Source organism: Drosophila serrata, unplaced genomic scaffold, assembly GCF_035046125.1.
Source record: "Drosophila serrata isolate PLE 108 unplaced genomic scaffold, ASM3504612v1 contig_221, whole genome shotgun sequence".
NCBI lineage: Eukaryota > Metazoa > Arthropoda > Insecta > Diptera > Drosophilidae > Drosophila > Drosophila serrata.
In genome coordinates, this window is record NW_028257119.1 from 103,867 (window position 1) to 123,761 (window position 19,895).

General features: G+C 39.5%; 1 pseudogene; it reads right to left on the bottom strand.

Annotated features, from left to right (window-relative positions):
• Window positions 1-17,853: 17,853 nt before the first annotated feature.
• LOC147644195 (uncharacterized) lies at window positions 17,854-18,949 on the bottom strand (annotated as a pseudogene).
• Window positions 18,950-19,895: the final 946 nt, after the last annotated feature.

Sequence of the window (19,895 nt, forward strand, 5' to 3'; positions counted from 1 at the left end):
TTCAACTTCTGGACTAGGAAGTAAAGGAAACGACGCTTCAAGAATTATCTCCAGAGTGGGATGATAAGCATCTTCAGGATAGGAGATAGGGTCAATTCTTGAGACAAGGGCGTTGGCGAACTCGGACGCAAAGATAAGGTCCAAGATTTTATCACTACAGTTCTTGACGTAGTTCAATTGGCCCAAAGAAAGGTCAATAAGACCTTGGACTAAGTCATGAGCTGCAGTGGGAACCAGAAAATTGGTGTCTGGTGATGGCAACCAAAATATGGAAGGAAGGTTAAAATCGCCCATAGCTATTAAATGGTCATTAACACCCAGAGTTGAGTGAATTCCCTGGATTAAGGATTCATTTAAAAAATTTAATAATTTGTTCAATGATTACCACCATTTTTCTTAGCATAACGTCTTCCATTTCCCCTAAACGTATGTTACGAGTCTTTCCTTTCGGCTGTTGCCTCGTCAATATATAATTAAAATACACATGTATATACATATGTATGTTAGAATCAAATAGACAACATTTTCCATAAATATACACACCAATTAAGAAGAAAACAAATACTGGATATATAATGGCCTTCCGTTCACACCGTCTAGGTTAAAAAAAAGTCCAGGTTCAAAAGCAATTTATTAACTGAATTTTTTAACTGAATACAAATAAGACACTTACCTTTTAAAAATATTTAATAAATTACATTGCAAAACACTTGTGAATACTTCAGCTGTCATTAGAGCTGTGAAAAATCGATATCAACAGGTAGAATGTTCATTGCCTACCTTGTTTCGGAGTTCTCATACCGAAACCCATGAGATTTGTTTTTGTTTTCAGAACATGACACCAGGAATCAGACAGGAAAGGAATTTTGGTACTGAAGGGGTAGTACGTGGAGTATGCTTATATTTATAGCTCAGAACATTTTTTTTTTTTGAGCTGAAATTATTATTGTTCGTTACTGTAGTGTAGCAACTTATACAATAGTGAGCGGGCTCAGAACATGGGTCACAAATTGTTGATTTATCCCGTAATAAGAAATAAGTGAATTACTAATTAAAGAAACTATTAGTCGCATGTCCATTAGTCCAGCGCCAGAAAGGGGGATATTAAACCCTTGGTTCGTGGTTGCGGGAAAAAAGCTCACTGGGCTATGAGAGCGGCAAGCAATGCATATGCGACGGACCCAAAGAATTAAACAACAACAACAACACGGCCGCTGAGGCGACCAAACGGAAAAAAATGGGAAAAACCCATGGCGGCCGCTCCCGTGTGGATTGCAATTCAGACTCTGGTTTTATTGGTAGTTGTCTTATTGTTAAAGTCGGAGAAGCCGTAACTATTTAATTAATTCAAGCCTTGGTTCTTGTTCGCGGAGAAAAAGCTCACTGGGTTAAGCCGACGGCAAGCGGTGAATATGTAAGGGACCCAAAGAACGCTTTGGCTTTTAAGTTGAAAACAAACAAACAAAATAAAAAAAACTTTCGTCTGCTATTGTGTTGTATTGCTGGGGGCTTTGCGTACTTCGAATTTTTAATTTATAGTATCGCAGGTTAGTTCGTGGAATCGGAGGCTGAAAATATATTGTACGTACAATATATGAAAAGACTTGTATATATGAAAAATATGTATGTTTATGTGTAAGTGGTGGAACAGTGGAGCGTCGAGGAGTGGACTTTATTTAAATTGAGTGGACAAAAAAATTATATATGGAAAAGCCGAACAGATAAATCTCCCGAAGCGAGAGAACACCGGCTGGCCGATATTAATGATGCACAAAAATATGTGCACAAGTTTATCATGCGCATGTGTGTGTATGTCGCTGCACATTCGGCCTCGACTGTTAGCAAGTTGATGGATAACATGGCACCAAATTAAATGAAATTGAACATTTTGACGATCGAAGACGAAGAGAACAAAATATAAGCGGTAGAGGTTAGAAAACAAGTCGGTATCATCGTAGGGGAATAGTACTGATTATGCTTAAACATAAGCTAAGCTTAACAGTGCGAGAGCAGGTCCCGAAATATGGAACCCGAACTAGTCGTTCCTAAGGTCAGGAACATTGGAGCGTGCGATCGCGAAGCTCGGTGAGCAGAGGCGGCGCAGCGGCCGACGCGGAGGAAAGATCCCCCCTCATCAAGAAATACAAAACCGATCTTGCAAAGTGGAAACTCTTCTAGAGTGAATATTTAATCTTTCCTCAAAAGTGGAAATCCAACTCCAAGACTACAAGTTGATAAAGTAAACAAATGCATCCGAGCTGCAGCCAATGACCAAACCCAAAGGCCCTAGGTGGGCGCTTTGATCCACACATATAAGTCCAACTTGTCCACTGCAAAGCTCTTGAACTACAAAAATCCAATTTTCGTTTCAAAAAGGCAGTTAAACGATCCTGCCTTCACTTAAGCAAAGCTACATAAATGGCACTCACCAACCAAACTCTTTACGCAAAACTGTAAAGCAACTCGAACTAAACATCACTTCCTTGTAAATATAACTTACTATTTAAACGGCAAAAAAGAGAAATGTCTCATGTGCAATAGATTATCAAATGAATGTTTCAGAACATTCCGTACATTCTTAAGGAAATTTCTTATGCTTCATATCGGTTGCTACCCACATAGCTGGAAATCAGCCACACTAATCCGTATCCCAAAGCCAAAGAAAACTGATCATTCATTTCATTCAAATTCCGTCCCGTGACAAGTAATTAGATTTTGGCCCAAAAGTGTGAACTTTAATAACCTATTTAATTAGTGTGATGCCAACTACTGCAGTCCGGCTACAACTGCATCGCATTGAAAAGCTTGGCTTCTGTATCACGGCCAACTTCACCGGCCTGAATCCGGATTCCGGTTACGCTCTTTTTGAAATAAAATCTTTAGCCGACCACTCGCGCTAAGATCGAGTGCGGAACTTTTTAAAGTTATCAATTACGTGGTTTGTTTGTTCCCTACCCGAGGACCGTTTATATTTATAAGGGGCAAAAGGCCGAGGTAAGCCGCACAGTGCTTAGGATTTAGTACAGCTTGATTTTAGTGCATTTTATTTTCTTTAGGGAATGTTCAGGAGGAGCACCCCTCGCAGTGGCAGTATAGTGGGGCATACCGTCTTCAGCCGTGTCGAAGTGCCCAGTGTACTCAGTTCGGCAGCTAGAGGAGCCGCATAAATTGCTCGAGAGGCGGGAGTAGTAACCCTATGCGACACAGGAGCACTCTCCAAGACCAGCAGATGGGTAAGCGGAGGACACCGTTCCCGCAGCAGCATCGCCTAGCGAGGAGCAGGCGCATCGGTTCGGCGGCTGCATAAGCTATTCCGGTTTTCCCCAAGTCTAGCGGAAAACCCCGGTAGAGCGGCAGACCGATCGGTCAGAAGAAAATCTACATTCGAGTAGCAGCAGCAGAACTATCAGCTAGTCAGACGTAGTGCCCAAGTGCAGACGGCCATGGGCGTTAACTTGGCGAAAACGCAGTTTTAAGGCCCAAGCTCAAGTGCATGCAAATCTTGTTAGAGGGATTATGGAGAAAATAGTGAAAATGCTTGGTCTACCTAGCCGCTATAGTTATCCCTTAATTACAGAGCCTAATTCACATAAATAATCGGATATGCATTATTTTGTAAAAAGCTACTAGCTTCTCCGATTTCGACGAAAGTCAATTCCAGAACGCATGTTTTTTTTTTTTTTTTTTGACTACTCTGAGAGAAAGAATAGTATTTGGTTTGGAGGAAGTTAGGGGGGTAGACCACCCTCACATTTTTAAAAAATCTAATTCCTTCGACCACCTTTTAAAAATTCTCAGCACGCCTGGTTTTTTGTTAACCATGCGAGAAATATGCTCGGAGAACGAAAGTTTAGGTTCTAGTCGGACACCAAGATCGTCAAAAAGAAAGATTCTTTCCAAAGCGCAGTCGTTAAGCATATAAGTGGCAAACCGGGAAGTCACTTGTGCAAAATGTCATCAGTTTGAATTTAGAGCTGTTAAGATGTAAAGAGTTAGCGTGACGCCACGCATAAAAGTTGTTAACTATCCAAATACTGCCCGTAAGTTTGAACTTGATTAGCATATATAAGTACTCTAGAATTTGTAAGATCCTGCGGCAGCTCGTTGATAAACAGTGTAAATAACAATGGACCAAGGTGGCTACCTTGTGGGATGCCAAACGTGACACTGAGGCAATTCGATAGAATATTTTTGGACAGAACCTTTTAAGTCCTGTCACTAAGGTAACTCGAAATCCACTTAAGAAGATCACCACGAAACCCTATAGAATTCAGTTTCCTTACAAGAAGAGAGAGTTAAACCGAGTCGAAAGCTTTACTGAAGTCCGTGTAAATCACATCGTTTACGTTGCAAGCCTCTAATTACAAATGAGGTAAGTTCAAAAAGATTAGTTGTGATTAATCTTCGCTTCATAAAACCATGCTGATATGAAGAAATTACGGATGTGCATAAGTGTTGCAAGTGGGGAGTGATTACATTCTCGAAGAGTTTAGGGATTTCCGATAACTTAGAGATGCCCCTATCAAATATCAAAAGATTCCTTCCAAATAAGGGAAAATTCTGAGGATAAGGGGAACAACTTAAGAAGGCGGAGACATAGAGTCTCGGCACAATAGCTTAGCATGCAGCCTGGTATTCCATCGGGACCTGGTGTATATATTGGCTTAACAAGTGTAGTGGTAGTGGGAGAATAAGTTGTTTTAAAAAACTTCGCAAAAAGATCGGCGATGGCCTGGTCAGAGTTTGTGATGGTATTTTTAAATATAAAATAAGCGAGAAAGGGTATAAATTGGGTTTACGATTAGTGTTAAAAAAGTCATAAAACTGTTTGGCGTTCTGCACAAACTGAACCCTTTACCGAGTCAAATCATTTTTATAGCTCTAAGCATTAAGCACGGTTAATATAGACCGAGCGCTTGGATAACTAGAGAGAACAGTGTGGAAAACGGTGAGTTTATATTTAATATAAAGTTTAGACTTCACATTTTTTTGGCGTGTTAGGTCTTTGTTGAACCAAGGCGGTTTATTAGAGACCAACGGATAGGTTACCGGAACACTTAACGAAAAGAAAGAGTTCATGGCACTGTAAAAAATGTCCACGGCGGTAACCATGTCAGAGCACATGTACAGATCAGACCAATTAAATTCGAATATTCAAATACTTAGCTTTTGGTAGTCAGCTTTTCGAAAACTTCGGGCTTTGTCACCTTTTCGATTCGGTTTCATTCCTATGATATTACCCGTATCGATAGTCACTTCGAAAGCTAAATGGTAAGAAACTTCAGGTTGCGCCAATGAATAAACTCTACTTAGTTTCCACCTACAAGATCAGAGACAAAAGTAAGTAAGCGATTTAATGAGTTATGCACATAGTTAACTTGAGATAAGTACAAATCTAGCAAACCATTTATGAGGTCATGCAGTGCCGTAGTCAGGAGACCAAAGAGAGGTATATTAAAGTCCCCCAATAGTTAGTCCCTATCTGAAAGCCTTTTGGAAACGGCCCGAATTGCCGAAAGGTGTTTCCCATAAGTTGGCTTGTCAGACGATGAAGGGATATACGAACAAGAAATATAAATAAAACTACCTTAAATTCTATATCCGTGAAATCTTCAGACACTACAAGTTCAGAGATAGGGCAGGAGTCAACGGCAATTAAAACTCCACCTCCTTGCTTGGCTTTTGCCTTGTATATTGGCTAGAACATCTTCCGACGCGAGATCAGGGGCAAGCCTCGAAACAAATATAGTTTTCAATGGTGGAACTAACTTAAGGGTCTTTCGTAACGTATTGTTACTAACATCGATCGGTAGTTCGGTTGTTAAAGGACCCAGAAACATTATTTCGATAGAGTCAAGCGGAGTAACAGATTCTGACACCGCAGCAGACAAAACGGAAATTACTGGCGAAACTGTTACTGTTATCCCCACGCTCAATCGGGTTCCGAATCTTTTTTCGCTCCAGATCTCAGGCCATTGGACTTGGTACTGGATTCAGGAGCTGTGACGCGGGGGTGTGGCAGGTAATGGGTTGCTGTAACTCACACAGTTGCTGCCGACCATTTTTTTTTTTGTTTTGGCGACTCGTGAAGCTGTTAATAGAGATAAACTGAGTGTCTAGCGCGGAGAGTAGGTTATTCGTTTTGCGAAAGTGTACCATAACATCATTTAATCGGCTTCTGGTCTAGACCATGAAGGACAATATTTCTGTCATAACAGATCGACGGGCCTCACAGCACTAATGTTATTCTTTTTGCTGGAAATAGCATCAACTGTGGGACCTGTAACCTCAATGCATTTTGTATGCACTACCGCGTTGCAATGCCAGCAATGGAGACTCGGCTGATTAGCCAAAACGCCTTTACGGCACTCAGAAAAGAATACGCACGAGCGGTAGCTTAACGGAGTAAGTAATTAATAATATTTAATGAGGAATTGAAAGAAACCCCTGAGGCTTAAAACAAATAAACACGAAAACTCGGAGCGCAAAACAAAAACATCGTTCTCTATGAAGTGATAGACGAAAAGAAAAAGAGAAAAGTTGAAGGGAAAATGTTTAAAAATGGTTTAGCAAGGTAACTATTGTGGGCGCCAAATATACTAAGTTAATTCCCGGCGAATTTAAACCGCTTTTTTTACAGCCTTCCCTCGAAAGATCGATCTTTCGTCGCTGGAAATAGTCACAGTAAGTTATGCATCATTTATTGAATTTTTTCTTTACATTTGAAACGAAATAAAATTAAAAACACGAGATATTAAACCTATGCACTAATTAAAAGTATAATCATTAAAAAATTAAAATTATTTCGTTTAAAATTATTTTAAAACGAAACCAAAACAAAAAAACCGAATAAATTTACTAAAGATGACATTTCTGAATTTAATTCTAGATATAAGACAAAGTAACATCTAATCACTGAGAGAAAATAATGAAAAGGTACAAAAGAAATATTAAGAAGCCTTAAGGCTTTTAAAACAAACTAAAGAAAATGATTAAAACTGTGTAACGAGAATCTATAAATATGAATAAGGCTTGGTGTAACGTATGAAGTTACAGCGCTTGCAAAAATATTCCTCGGCTTCGGCTAGTCATCTAATGGTGTGGATCCTTGCTCTTAGCCACCAAATGCCTCTTTGATTATTATCAAAACTCAGATTGCATGCTGCGACAAAATAAAAAATAAAACATTGATTGTCGAGCCCCTAACAATCGCGCAAAATGCTGCTGATCAGAATCCCCTTTTATTTTTTTCTTTTCTAAATTATCTTAATTAGAGGTCTCGGCAAAGAATTTGCTGCCTCCTCCCTAGACACGCCTCCAGTTCTTCGCTCCTTTTCCTATGCTAGGCCTAATCTTTTCACCACAAAAGAAACACCATTTTTGTATAGCAGTTTTTACAACTTTCTCGGTGAAAGGTTCAAATGGAAAAGGACGCTGATGATGCTCCTCTATGATGCCAAGGCCCTTAACAGCAGCAACAAAACCCGCTCCCACAGAAACAAAATGACATTCCACCTATTAACCTATTCTGTTTTCTCTTACCCAACAAGTAAAATTTGGCAACCGATACACAGATGGCACTCATTGAGATCTATTCCCAAGCTGTCTACCAGCGCTTCAACTGAATAATAAGAGACAAACTCAATGATATTTCTTTATATATTTAAAACTAGTAAAACTTCCCGTTAAAATGTAATACTATGCTTAATATTACTCTTAACCTCTCATGCTATCTCTTTAAGAATAATTATGTTGTATTTCTTCAGCTTACGATTTTTCAGTCTTAGTTTAAGGCCTCCTTTTTAAATAATAATTCAAAATGCACATGCAACAGATTTAATTATTAATTTAATTTTTTATTAGTTAAGATTATCTCATTTAAAAGTATGTAAAGGAAGCCATGGTCTAGTTATTTTTGTTGATCTCTGCAGGTGTTTTTACGGTCGTAGGGTATCACAAGGGATACACCGAATAAGGCTCGAAGATGTAATCATACATAGATTGGGCGGGTCTCTGATGATGAACAACACCTACGTCTCACTATCGAATTTTCTTCCTCCTCCTCCGTATTTATTATAGTCTGTCTTTCCCGGTATTAGTTTGCGTTCACTCCACTCGATTTCTGATACTTTCACTTTCCATTAATAGAGTCTGGTCCGTAACAAATATCGCAACCACAATTGCGAATTCCCCGAAATCGTTTTCAAAAACAGAAATATACAACAAACAGCTACTTTAAAAATCTAAACGATTACATTGAGCATTGATGATCTTCAAAATTAAATACGGACTCACTATTTTAGCCTAATTTGCAGTCAATAACATAAACATTGCATGGTAAGTATTTTCAGGTTGCGTTAATTGATATAGTCTAAAAAGTCATCTGAAAGCCTTTTGAAAACGTCCAAATTGCCGACAGGTGTTTCTTTTTTTTTTTTTTTTATTGGACGTTGATGCACTACGGTCAGTACATTCAAGTGGCCCGTATGACACCAGGCACGTGCCTGTTTGGGTTAGGTGTTAGTAGGCGCGATGGAAAATATAGGACAGAATACGAGGAAATTGACTACCGGCGTGCTGCCAGTAGGTTTGCTTGCATGTTTACAAAGTGTGTTAGTATTAGAGATTAGTGGGTACAAATCATTATAATTTGCACATAGCACTCTAAAAGGTTCATGCAGTTCGAAGGAGGTATCTCAGTGGCGCAAAACTAATGGGGTATAGGATCTATTAGTTCTACATGGTACATGGAAATTAAGCTGACTCAACAAGTCAGCACTTTCCACATCACCATGTATAAGGTTAAAGGTTATCCCTAGCATCGTTCTACGATTGGCTAAGGACGGAAAGTTTATTAATAAGAGTCTACTAGAGGAGGAAGGTACTCTTTGGTTTGCATCCCAATTTAAACCGCGTAGAGCGAAAAGTAAAAAGTTCTTTTGAACCGACTCAATGCGTTTACTATGGACGCCGTACTGAGGGCTCCAAACGCAGCATCCATATTCTAGGATAGGACGAACTAAGGAAGTATATAAGGATTTAGTAACATAGGGGTAATTGAATTCCTTCGACCACCGTTTAATAAATCCAAGCACACCCCTGGCTCTATTCACCATAGACGAAATATGATCAATAAAGTCAAGTTTTGGGTCCAAGCGGACGCCCAAATCATCAACAGAATAAATTCTTTCCAAAGAGCAGCAGTTTAGCGTGTAAGTAGCAAGCTTAGGAACGACACGAGAGAATATCATTAGCTTGCATTTCGAGCCATTTAAGTTTAATAAATTTACACGGCACCAAGTTTTAAAATTATTAAGATCTGTTTGTAAATCCGACTGGCAGGCAACGTCATTGTATTGCACGCGAAGTTTGACGTCATCCGCGTACATACGTACTATGGAGCTAGTCAAGACGTTGGGCAGGTCATTTATAAATAATCTAAACAATAAGGGTCCCAAATGGCTTCCTTGCGGGACGCCAGATGTAATCCTTAGAACATTGGATTAATTATTCTTAAAGAGGACCTTTTGCGTCCTGCCATTTAAATTACTTGAGATCCAATTAAGAAGATCACTTGGAAAACCCATTGAATCGAGTTTTCTAACGAGGAGAGAATGGTTAACAGAGTCAAATGCTTTACTGAAATAGGAAGGATAGGAAGAGAATAGGAAGAGAGCTCCAAAAGATTTGTTGTTGTTGATCTTCGCTTCATAAAACCATGTTGACATGGAGAAATAACCGATCTACAAAGGTGCTGTAAGTGAGGGGTGATAATGTTTTCAAATAATTTAGGGATGGCCGACAACTTAGAGATTCCTCTATAATTGCTGGCATCCAATTTGCTACCTTTTTTGTGGAGAGGAATAATAAACGATTCCTTCCAAATAGTAGGAAAGTGGGAGGTTTCCAAGGACAAGGTAAACAATTTCAGAAGGGGATAGCACAGGGCGTCGGCACAATACCTGAGCACAGCCAGGAATTCCGTCGTGAGTGAGGAGTCCACCGCTATAAGAACTCCACCCCCGCGTCTGATAGGGCGATCGTGATACCGATACCATGATACCGTGAACACAGCTGGAAAAACTTCGGAGCTCAAAATCTCCGGCTTTAGCAGGTTTCTGTGAGCACAATAACCTGAGATGCAAACGAAAGGCTAGCAGAATACAAGTTAGGAAGCTTACTACGTAAGCCTCTTGCATTCTTATAGCAAATACCTAAGGTGTAGGTTAGTTTTTTTGGGTCGGGATTGGGAGACGTAGAAGGCGCAGTGGTATGATAAGGCCTGGGAAGAGTTATTCCTACAGGCCCCTTTTTCTTTTTCTTCGCCTCGAACTCCTTAACAACAATGTACTCTGGCCAGAAGTTGGGAGAGCAAATAGTGTTAAAGAGCTCGTTAGGGACATTTATTTTGAAAGATGAAATGTCCCTTGCGTAAGAAAATTTAATTTTTTCCACCTTTTTCTTAATGTTTTCGGCTCTGGTTTTGCCTTGTATAAAGGCGAGAACATCTTCCGATGTTTGGTCAGGGGAGAGCCGCGAGACAAAAATATGTCTCGTCGGTGGAACCGCTATAAGGTCTTTTGGCAAGGCAGATTGGTTATCTGCCGTGCCAATGTCGGCCGGTATTCCGGGACTACCACGGAAATTTGAGGGGTCAATATTTGCGACCCCCCAGGGGACAATGCAGAAATTACCGCAGGTACGGCCACTCCCGCTGCACATTCGGGTACCGAATCTTTTCTAGCGCTCGATCTCAGCACTCTTGGAATTAATGCTGAGGTCGAGAGCTGTGCCGAGGGAGGCTGCTGCTGAGAGCCCGTTGCAGGTAGTTGGGGTCCGTCTACATGCTGCCCACCAATATCAGTTTTTTAGCGCCTAGGAGTATCATTTAATAGCGTAAGGGTATTAAATTGGGTGTCCGGCGCCAAGAAAATATCAAGAGTTTTACGAAAACTCGTTAAAATGCCCTTAAAACCGCCTTTGGTTTGCCGCATGAAAGACATCATCTCCCTTTCTACATCGCGATAGGCCTCACAACAGAAACGCAGGCCGATGTTTTTTTTTTACATCGTCCACCTTCCGAGCTGCAACTCCAATACACTTGGCGTGCATGACGTTGTCGCACAGCCAGCAGCCGATTGTAAGGTCACCTGCAACAATTGCCTTTTTGCAAGTTTTGACGAAACAGACAATATTTCCGGACATTATAAGGACTTACCACTGTACTTGTACTTGGAAAAATAACAACAGAGCTATGAAGAAAGAAGTAAAGAGTCACAGTGAGAGCGAGAGAGCAGGAGAGCGAATGAGATCGAATAAGATAAGAAGTGCAGCGGCACAGCTAAAGTGAGATAGTGGGATATGCAAAAGCTAGTTCTAGCAGCACAATTAATTGGAAAATAAAACCAATTATATACACAAATTAGAATAGCTGCATGCACACGCGAAGTGAACGGGAAGTTATAAACGCAAATTAGAAAATTTAAGTTAACCCCGGTGGTTAGATTCAAACTGTAGTACAAAACGACAGCGCAAGGAAAAACACGTCCGTTCACTTGGAAAAATGAAAGATTAGAGAGAGGCCTCTTCTGGCCACAGTACGTTGTTGTTAAGGAGTTCAAAGCGAAGAAAAAGAAATAGCGGCCTGTAGGAATAACTCTTCCCAGTTCTGATTATACCACTGCGCCTTCTACGTCTTTAAATCCCGACCCAAAAGACTAACCTACTCCCTAGGTATTTCCTATCAGCATGCAAGAGGCTTACGTAGTAAGCTTCCGCTTGTTTGCATCTCAGGATATTTTACTCACAGAAACCTGGTTAAAGCCGAATTATCTGGGGTTGCGCCTCTGACGCAGCCCGAAGATCCTTATCATCCAAGTTTCGATGTAACCCTTTATATCGTGTGTGACGTACAGAATGTTTCTGACCGTCCAGCCAATAAAGTCCTATGTTTTCGCAAGACGGACTGTGAACGGCTGACTAATTTTATAAACGAGTTCAATTGGTCCGATCTATACATGTACACTGAAATGGCAGTTGCCGTGTATAATTTTTACAGTGCCAAGAATTCATTTTTTTCTGAATGCGTTCCGTTATATTATCCGCCAAGCTCGAATAAACCGCCGTGGTTTACTAAAGAGTTGATCCGACTTCAGAATAAAAAATGTAGGCTGTATGATAAATTTATTATTACAGTCGAATCCCGATAATTCGTACCCCGCTAAATTGAAAAACGCGATAATTCGTAAAAAATTATGTCCCCTTGAAAAAAACTCGTTAATTCGTACAAATTCCATACATTTTGGTCCCCTCGTTAATTCGAAGTATTTGGCGCAACACAAAGAATATAGAACCTCTTATAAATCGTAATTTGGTTTCGTTACCTCTTATAAATCGTAATGCGATGCGAAATTTATTGTAGTTAAAGCACCGTTAGGTGTTAGGTTTAGAAAACGCAATAGAAAAAATAAAACAAAAAAACACCAAGCAATCAAAAACTACCAATTATTTTAAAGCTTGAATTTTTGTTTTTTATAATTTAATGTTTCTGATTAATTGTTTAATTTTTTGTTATTATAATTTTATGTTATTGTTTAATTTTCCTTAAATTTAAAAAAATGAAATGAATGGTCATATGTACTTATAATTTTTGTTTAATTTTAATAAAGTTAATTACATATGTAAACATGATGTGAAATGTAAAAACCCCGTTTATTCGACTCTTTCATTTTTCTCGACTAATCGAATTCCCGTCTAATTCGTAAAAAAAGTGATCCCCTTGCCATTTCGTATTATCGGGACTCGACTGTATTATAAATTTATTAAATTTCTCACAGGGCCCAAAAGAGTTTTATAATTTTATTAAGCCTAAAACAAATCCTTCCTCGCTTTCATTTGAAAATACTTTCGCAAATAATGATCAGGCAAAAACCGATCTACTTTCGCAGTTTTTTCAAAAAACTTATTCAAACTCTTCGAATTTACACCAGACTTATTCCAACGACATTCAAAAATCAAACTTAATTTTCTGTCCTAGCCTAAACGAAATCTCTCTACTTTTAGATCTTCATCGTGTCAAGCCAGTTTATTCGCCAGGTCCCGACGGAATTCCTGGCTGTGTGCTCAGGTATTGTGCCGACGCCCTGTGCTATCCCCTTCTGAAATTGTTAAGCTTATCCTTAGAAACCTCCCACTTTCCCATTATTTGGAAGGAATCGATTATTATTCCTCTCCACAAAAAAGGAATCAAATTGGATGCCAGCAATTATAGAGGAATCTCTAATTTGGCGGCCATCCGTAAACTATTCGAAAACATTATTACTCCTCACTTGCAGCACATTTGTAGATCAGTTATTTCTCCATATTAACTTGGTTTTATTAAGCGAAGATCAACAACTAAACATTTTTTGGAGCTTCTTACTATATGATAAAGTGCTTCCATAAAAATTTTCACACAGATGTAATCTATACTGATTTTTAGTAAAGCATTTGACTCTGTTAACCATTTTCTCCTCGTAATATAACTAGATTAAATGGGCTTTCCAAGTGATCTTCTTAATTGGATCTCAAGTTATCTGAATGGCAGAACGCAAAAGAAGTGCTTTTGTAGGCGGATGCTTTGCGTGCAATACAATGAAGTCGCCTTGTCAGTCGGATTTACAAACAGATCTCAACAAATTTCAAACTTGGTGCCGTGAAAACTTAATAAACTTAAACGGCTCGAAATGCAAGGTAATTACATTCTCTCGTGTCGTTTCTAAACTTGCTACTTACACGCTGAACTGATGTTCTTTGGAAAGAATTAATTCAGTTGATGATTTGGGCGTCCGCTTTCACCCAAAACTTGACGTATGATCAAATGTCGTATGGTGAATAGAGCCAGGGGTGTGCTTGGATTTATTAAACGGTGATCAAAGGAATTTAATAACCTATGTCACTAAATCCCTGTATATTTTTTTAGTTCGTCCTATCTTAGAACATGGATGCTGCGTTCGGAGCTGTCAGTACGGCGTCCATAGTAAACGCATCGAGTCGGTTCAAAAAAACTTTTTAATTTTCACTCTACGCTGTTTAAATTGGGATGCAAGCCAAAGATTACCTTCCTATGTAAATAGACTCCTCTTAATAAACTTACCGCCCTTAGCCAATCGTATAACGTACTAGGAATAAACTTTATTTATAACCTTATCCATGGTGATGTGGAAAGTTGAGTCAGCTCAATTTCCACGTACTATGTATAAGTACTAGATCTTATATACCACTAGTGATGCGCCACTGTAGAACCTCCTTCGAACTGCATGAAGTCTTATGTGCAAATTATTATGATTTGTACACACTTATTTCTAATGTAGATATCCTTCCCACATTAAAATTTAAAATCTTTCACTTAGTAAACATGCAAGCAAACCTACTGGCAGCACGCCGGTAGTCAATTTCCTCGTATTCTGTCCTATATTTCCCATCGCGCCTACTAACACCTAACCCAAAAAGGCACTTGGCTGATATCATACGGGCCACTTGAGTGTGCTGACCGTAGTGCATCAACGTCCGTAATTGCATTCTTCAAATTTTTTTCTTGACATTCAATTTTTCATCCGTTTCACTTAATTCATAATTTTCTATATCATCTGTATGTTTCTTAAATCTTAAATTGTATGGATGTAAGGATGACCCGACGAGAAAGTGGCTGACGCAAACGGTCCGCCAGTTGAAAGCGTTGTTAGACGGGGTCAAGCTGGAGGTGGTGGACAGGGAGCTAATCCCACCCATCCCAAAAGCTGGAGGTGGTGGACAGGGAATTAATCCCAACATCCCAACCTCAACTGGAAGGTACTGCACATCACGAGCCCGTTACCTAGGCAGAGGACATCCTGTATCCCAGATACGGGAAGATTGCGTGGGGCATGGGTAGCGTATACCTGCGCTTCAAAAAGCGCCATCCCGGGGATAAGGATGATCACATCCTGAAGGCAGGCGAGGTGGAGAAAGACCTAGGTCTGAAAACCATTGTCGACGCCTACCAGGAACTGACGCTGTATTAGTCCGAAAAGGAGGAAGACGGTGACCTGACGATAGTAGTCAACCCGTCAAGTGGAGTTGAGCCCGGTAGAAATGTCCCTAATTGCAAGAGTCCGCCGATGTAGTTCTAGTCCAAGAGCTATGTATTGCCTCGGGCAATGCCGTCGCCGGACTAAAATTCTCAAACTATAACGCGTTTTACACACCATCGGTAAGCAGGAACAGAACCGGCGTACTCGTACGGAAAGGTCTTCAAGCTAACCTATGTCTCATTACCGATGAAGATATAGAAAAGTCCTTAGAGACCCTCTGAAAGGAATTACTAGGAGCATATCATGCATCATGCCCGATTTTAAGAAGCAAGAAAAGGACCCGACCACCCTGGTGGAACAAGGACCTCTCGCTCCAACGCGGTAACCTCAGAGAATTCTTCAAGCTCGCCAAGCAGGCGAAGGTGATATAATCAACGAAGAATACAAAATCCTGCAAAGAAAATTCTGCTCCAAATTGCGTTCAAAGTAACCCACTATACAGAGTCAGCTCAACAGTGGACAGTGGACAGTGGACTGAGGGCAGCGAAGAGACCCTAACAGCATTAATGCACGCGCACTTCCCAGGATGCACAGAGATCACCGATGCTAACGAGCACCAGGTTCTAGCATCCAGGGACGAGCATCTCCCAAATTAACTCATATCCTCTAAAAGAATTCACTAGGCTATAGACTCCTTCGCGGGGATAAAAGCGCCAGGATGGAATATTTCCAGCCATGCTGCAGGCAACCAAAGAAGTCATTACTCTAAGGCTATACGAAATCTATACAGCTTGGGTTAGTACGGGCTATATCCCAATCCAATGATGGAACTCGAGGATTGTGTTCCTGCCTAAAGCAGAAAAGAGCAGCCATGGCAGTCCAGAACATAGATGGAAACGAATTCGCATACGAACTTATAAAGGAAGGAGTCGGACTAGCTATCGATAGAACAGAAAACGTCCCAATCTCTCTAAGAACGATCCAAAGCGACTTGGAGAGCCGGGCAGACGGACTAGCAAAAAGCAGGGGGAGAGGAAACTCCGCAGCCTGCAAAGCATTCAAAATTAGGAGCGCAACAACGGCAACTGCAGGAAATGCGATGAATCTGAGGTCCTAACGCAGGCAAGAGTAAAATTCCTAGGTGCCCCAGAACTTGCATCACTAGTAGATGCCCCGAAGGGGTCACCAGGTGAACTACCTGCCTTTGCAAAAACTACCGCGATCATAAAGGACTTCAACAGCGCGTAAGATTCTCCAGGTCCATGTGAATAACAACATCCGGATAAATTAGGGCCATACTGGCCGATGATTGGCCCCCTCAGGTCGTCTGGTTCAACCTTACCTAACCTTTTATTTATTATTATTTTTTCCCGCAGTGACAATCCAAGGCTTCAAATTATGTACTGCCCATATTCCTTTATATGGCTTTGGTGTTTTCTGAAAATTGTCTACATCTCTAATCAGATATCTATCGTTTAAAACTACATAAGGCCCTTTAAAAATGGAATAAGTTTACTAGAAGTTCTACATGTAGAATTAAAATGTTTCAAAATCACAAAATTCCCTAGTTGTTCCGCTAGGCATTAACATATATTTTTTAATTATTGTGCTTTCTTTTGTTCTATTCAAGATTGCTCACTAATTTCAACTCTTTCCAATTTGTTCATTTTCAATAACATTTTCTTTGTCGTATTCCAAACATTCATTTATGCTTTTGTAAATTATACCTCAGAAAGTTCTTTATAACATTGTTATTTTCTTCCGTATTTGTTAGTTTGCTTATCATTAGTCCCAGTTCTCTATTTGTCTTTTAACCTGGCCATTTGCATGCGGTGACCCTGGTCTACTATTCACTCTAAAGTAATCATATAATGCACCTATTGCCTCTTTCGATTTCGTAGTTTTTGTTGGGTACAACCTTACAAATTTTGAAACCCGTCTATATCTACCAGAATTTGTGTCTTTTTACCGTGTATGGCTTCAATTGGCCATAATGATCTATATCTGATACTTGGAAGGGCAACAATCCCTTCGGTATGGAATAAAGAAGGCCTCCTATCTCGTACTTTTTGCCGCTAATGGAATAAATTTCAGAGAGTTTTTAATGTGTTCCCCTATTTTGCTTCTCATATTTGAAACCAATAACTTTTACTTATAATATTTGCAATTTTTTCCGTTCCCCAATGTGTCATTCCTTTACGGTATTTAAAAAGAATGTGCGTTTCCATTGATTCGGGTACATAAAAAAGTAAGTTCTCTTTGCAACTCCATTCCTCATTTCATATATGTTAAATTATGCTTTCTATTCTTTATCTAGTAATACTTTAGGATCAAGCATTTAAACAAAAGACTCGTCACGCAAAAACAAAAACAAAGGCTCATTTCCATCTCAAAATTGTTAAAAATTAAGTTATAAAAAAAAATTTTCTATTCGTTTTACTACAAAAGGAAACTTAAAGCCCTATACATCATCTAAGAGTAAATTAACACATTATATTGTTGTCCCGCTCGCACTTCCTAGGTTAAGCCCCTCTCTCTCGCACTCATTGCTATGATTAAAGAGGTACCAGATTTTTCCGACGGAACTACCTTTTATAATTGAATCATGCTCCGAATGCAAACTTTTTGTGCTTTTTTGTAAAGTCATGCAATGATTTCGCAAAAAATAACAATAATAGAAACGCCTTCCTTAAAAACTCTGAACTTCTCAGACTTTATTGGGAATTGGAAAGTTATATGTTGCCTGAATGCCCTCCTCATTATTCTGTATACCACTCTCTGAAATAACATATCCTAAAAAACTTCACTTATTCATTCTTAACTCAAGTTTGATTTTTACCAAAAGTTTAAAGACTTTTCCAGCATCGGCATCGTTGAATGCTTCTAGAATTTCGGTCTTTGTCGAAAAATTCTGTAGTTTCGCCATTTTTACATCCGGAATTTCCGCTATCGTATATTCGATCAACTCCTATTCGTCGAAGTCGATTTCACTTCCCATTGATACCATTTTCTGAAAATATTCGTCAAAACGTTTTCCCATTTTCCAGGTGCATGCCTTGAGTTTTTGTCTTCTACCAGTTTTGTCGTTTTTTTTTTTAAATTTTAGGCCATTTCTGCTGTGGTCTTAACTTTGTTAAAAATTATTGCTCGCATCATTTTACAATGTAAATTTTCCGAACATTGTTGACCATGAGAATTTATTGTATACTGGAGAATTTATGGTCCCCTTCTAAAACGTGTACCAGTTCCCTTAGCATTTCCAGGGATATTTTGTTTCCAGTACCTTCTATATAACTTTGTTTACTTTTTATCTTATCCGGTTCATTCTTCAATTGACGAATTTTTTATCCTTCTTGAACATTTCAAAGCGTTGTAAAATAATAAGTGTGTCGCATTGCTCTTTCCCCTTTCCCCCTTTCATTGATATTTTCATTGTCTCTGCCGCCACTTTTCACTAAGTCATTGTTCGGCTTTACGTTCTCATCTTGCTTTTCATTTATACTTTCCCTAACGTTGTCGATTCCATTTACATTTTCATTTTGCTTCATGTTGTCTATTTCTTTACGTTTTCGTTTTCCTTTACGTCGCCGGGATTCTTTACGTTGTTATTTGCTTTACGTAGTGGGTTTTCTTTACGTTTTCATCTTGCACTCCTTCGTTGATTTTATTTAAGTTTTCATTATGCACTACTTTGTCATCTTTCTCTTCCCAGTACACTGTTGCCACTCTCATTGTATCGTTTTCCTTTTTCGTCGCTTTTTTCCCCGTTTTTTTTCTTGGTTTCTGTTAAAATGGCACCGTTATTCGTTTCCCGAATGTTCCATTTCACCATTACCATCAATTTGCTGTTTTTCTACTCTTTGTGACATCCAAATCAGAACACTCCTGGTGCCGGCATTGTAACAATTCAATTTGTCAATGGCATGTATGTGACGAGGATCCATTATCAGAGTGCCATGATCACTGAATTTCACAATCAGACTCACTTTTAAGCTGACGGTCCCTTTTCAATGCCTCTTCACCTTCAAATGCACACACACAGTATGGTGAACTATGACGAACTTTACACGCAGAATGTGATGAAGTGGCCCGTTATCGCGACTCTAAAATTTGTCCAACAGCTTCTTAATACTTACCAGGTCATCATTGTCGGAACAGGCTACGACGTGGTCGTCTAAATGAATGGCGAAAAGATTGTTAGAATTAGCATCGATTTATGTAAAAGGACATTTTTCACAGTTCGACTGTACACATCCTAAGTCCTAGAATGCTTTATCGTGTTTTACATTCCAAATTCTGGCGGATTGCTTAAGCCCATAGATGGCCGTGTTGAACTTTAAAACAGCATAAGGTCATCGTTCATTTCATCGTTCGTTTTCGCCAAGCTTCCTATTTAAATACGCATTTGTGACGTCATTGTGATGTAAATGTAATCCCTTCTCAGCTGCTATAGCAAAAAGCAAACGGATGTTTTCATACGGCATTACTAGCGAAAACGTGAAGTTCTCACCGAACTGCTGGCTGTATCCTTTGGCGACCATTCTTGACTTCAACCTTTCCACATTGCCATCGCGTATGATGCGGAAGACCCACATCGAACTAATGGCTTTGGCGTTAGGTGGAAGATCGACTAACGACCTGCAATCGGCAGCAGCCTCCCTCAGTACAGCCCTCGATCCTAGTATTAATTCCAAGTGTTCTGCGATCGAGCGAAAGAAAATATTCGGTACCCGAATTCTTTTTTTTATATAATTCTACAATTGTGTGTCAAATTTTATGAAAATCGGACGACTATATCATACAGGTGCCATACAAACAATCGTTAGAAATAGAGGAAAAATGCAA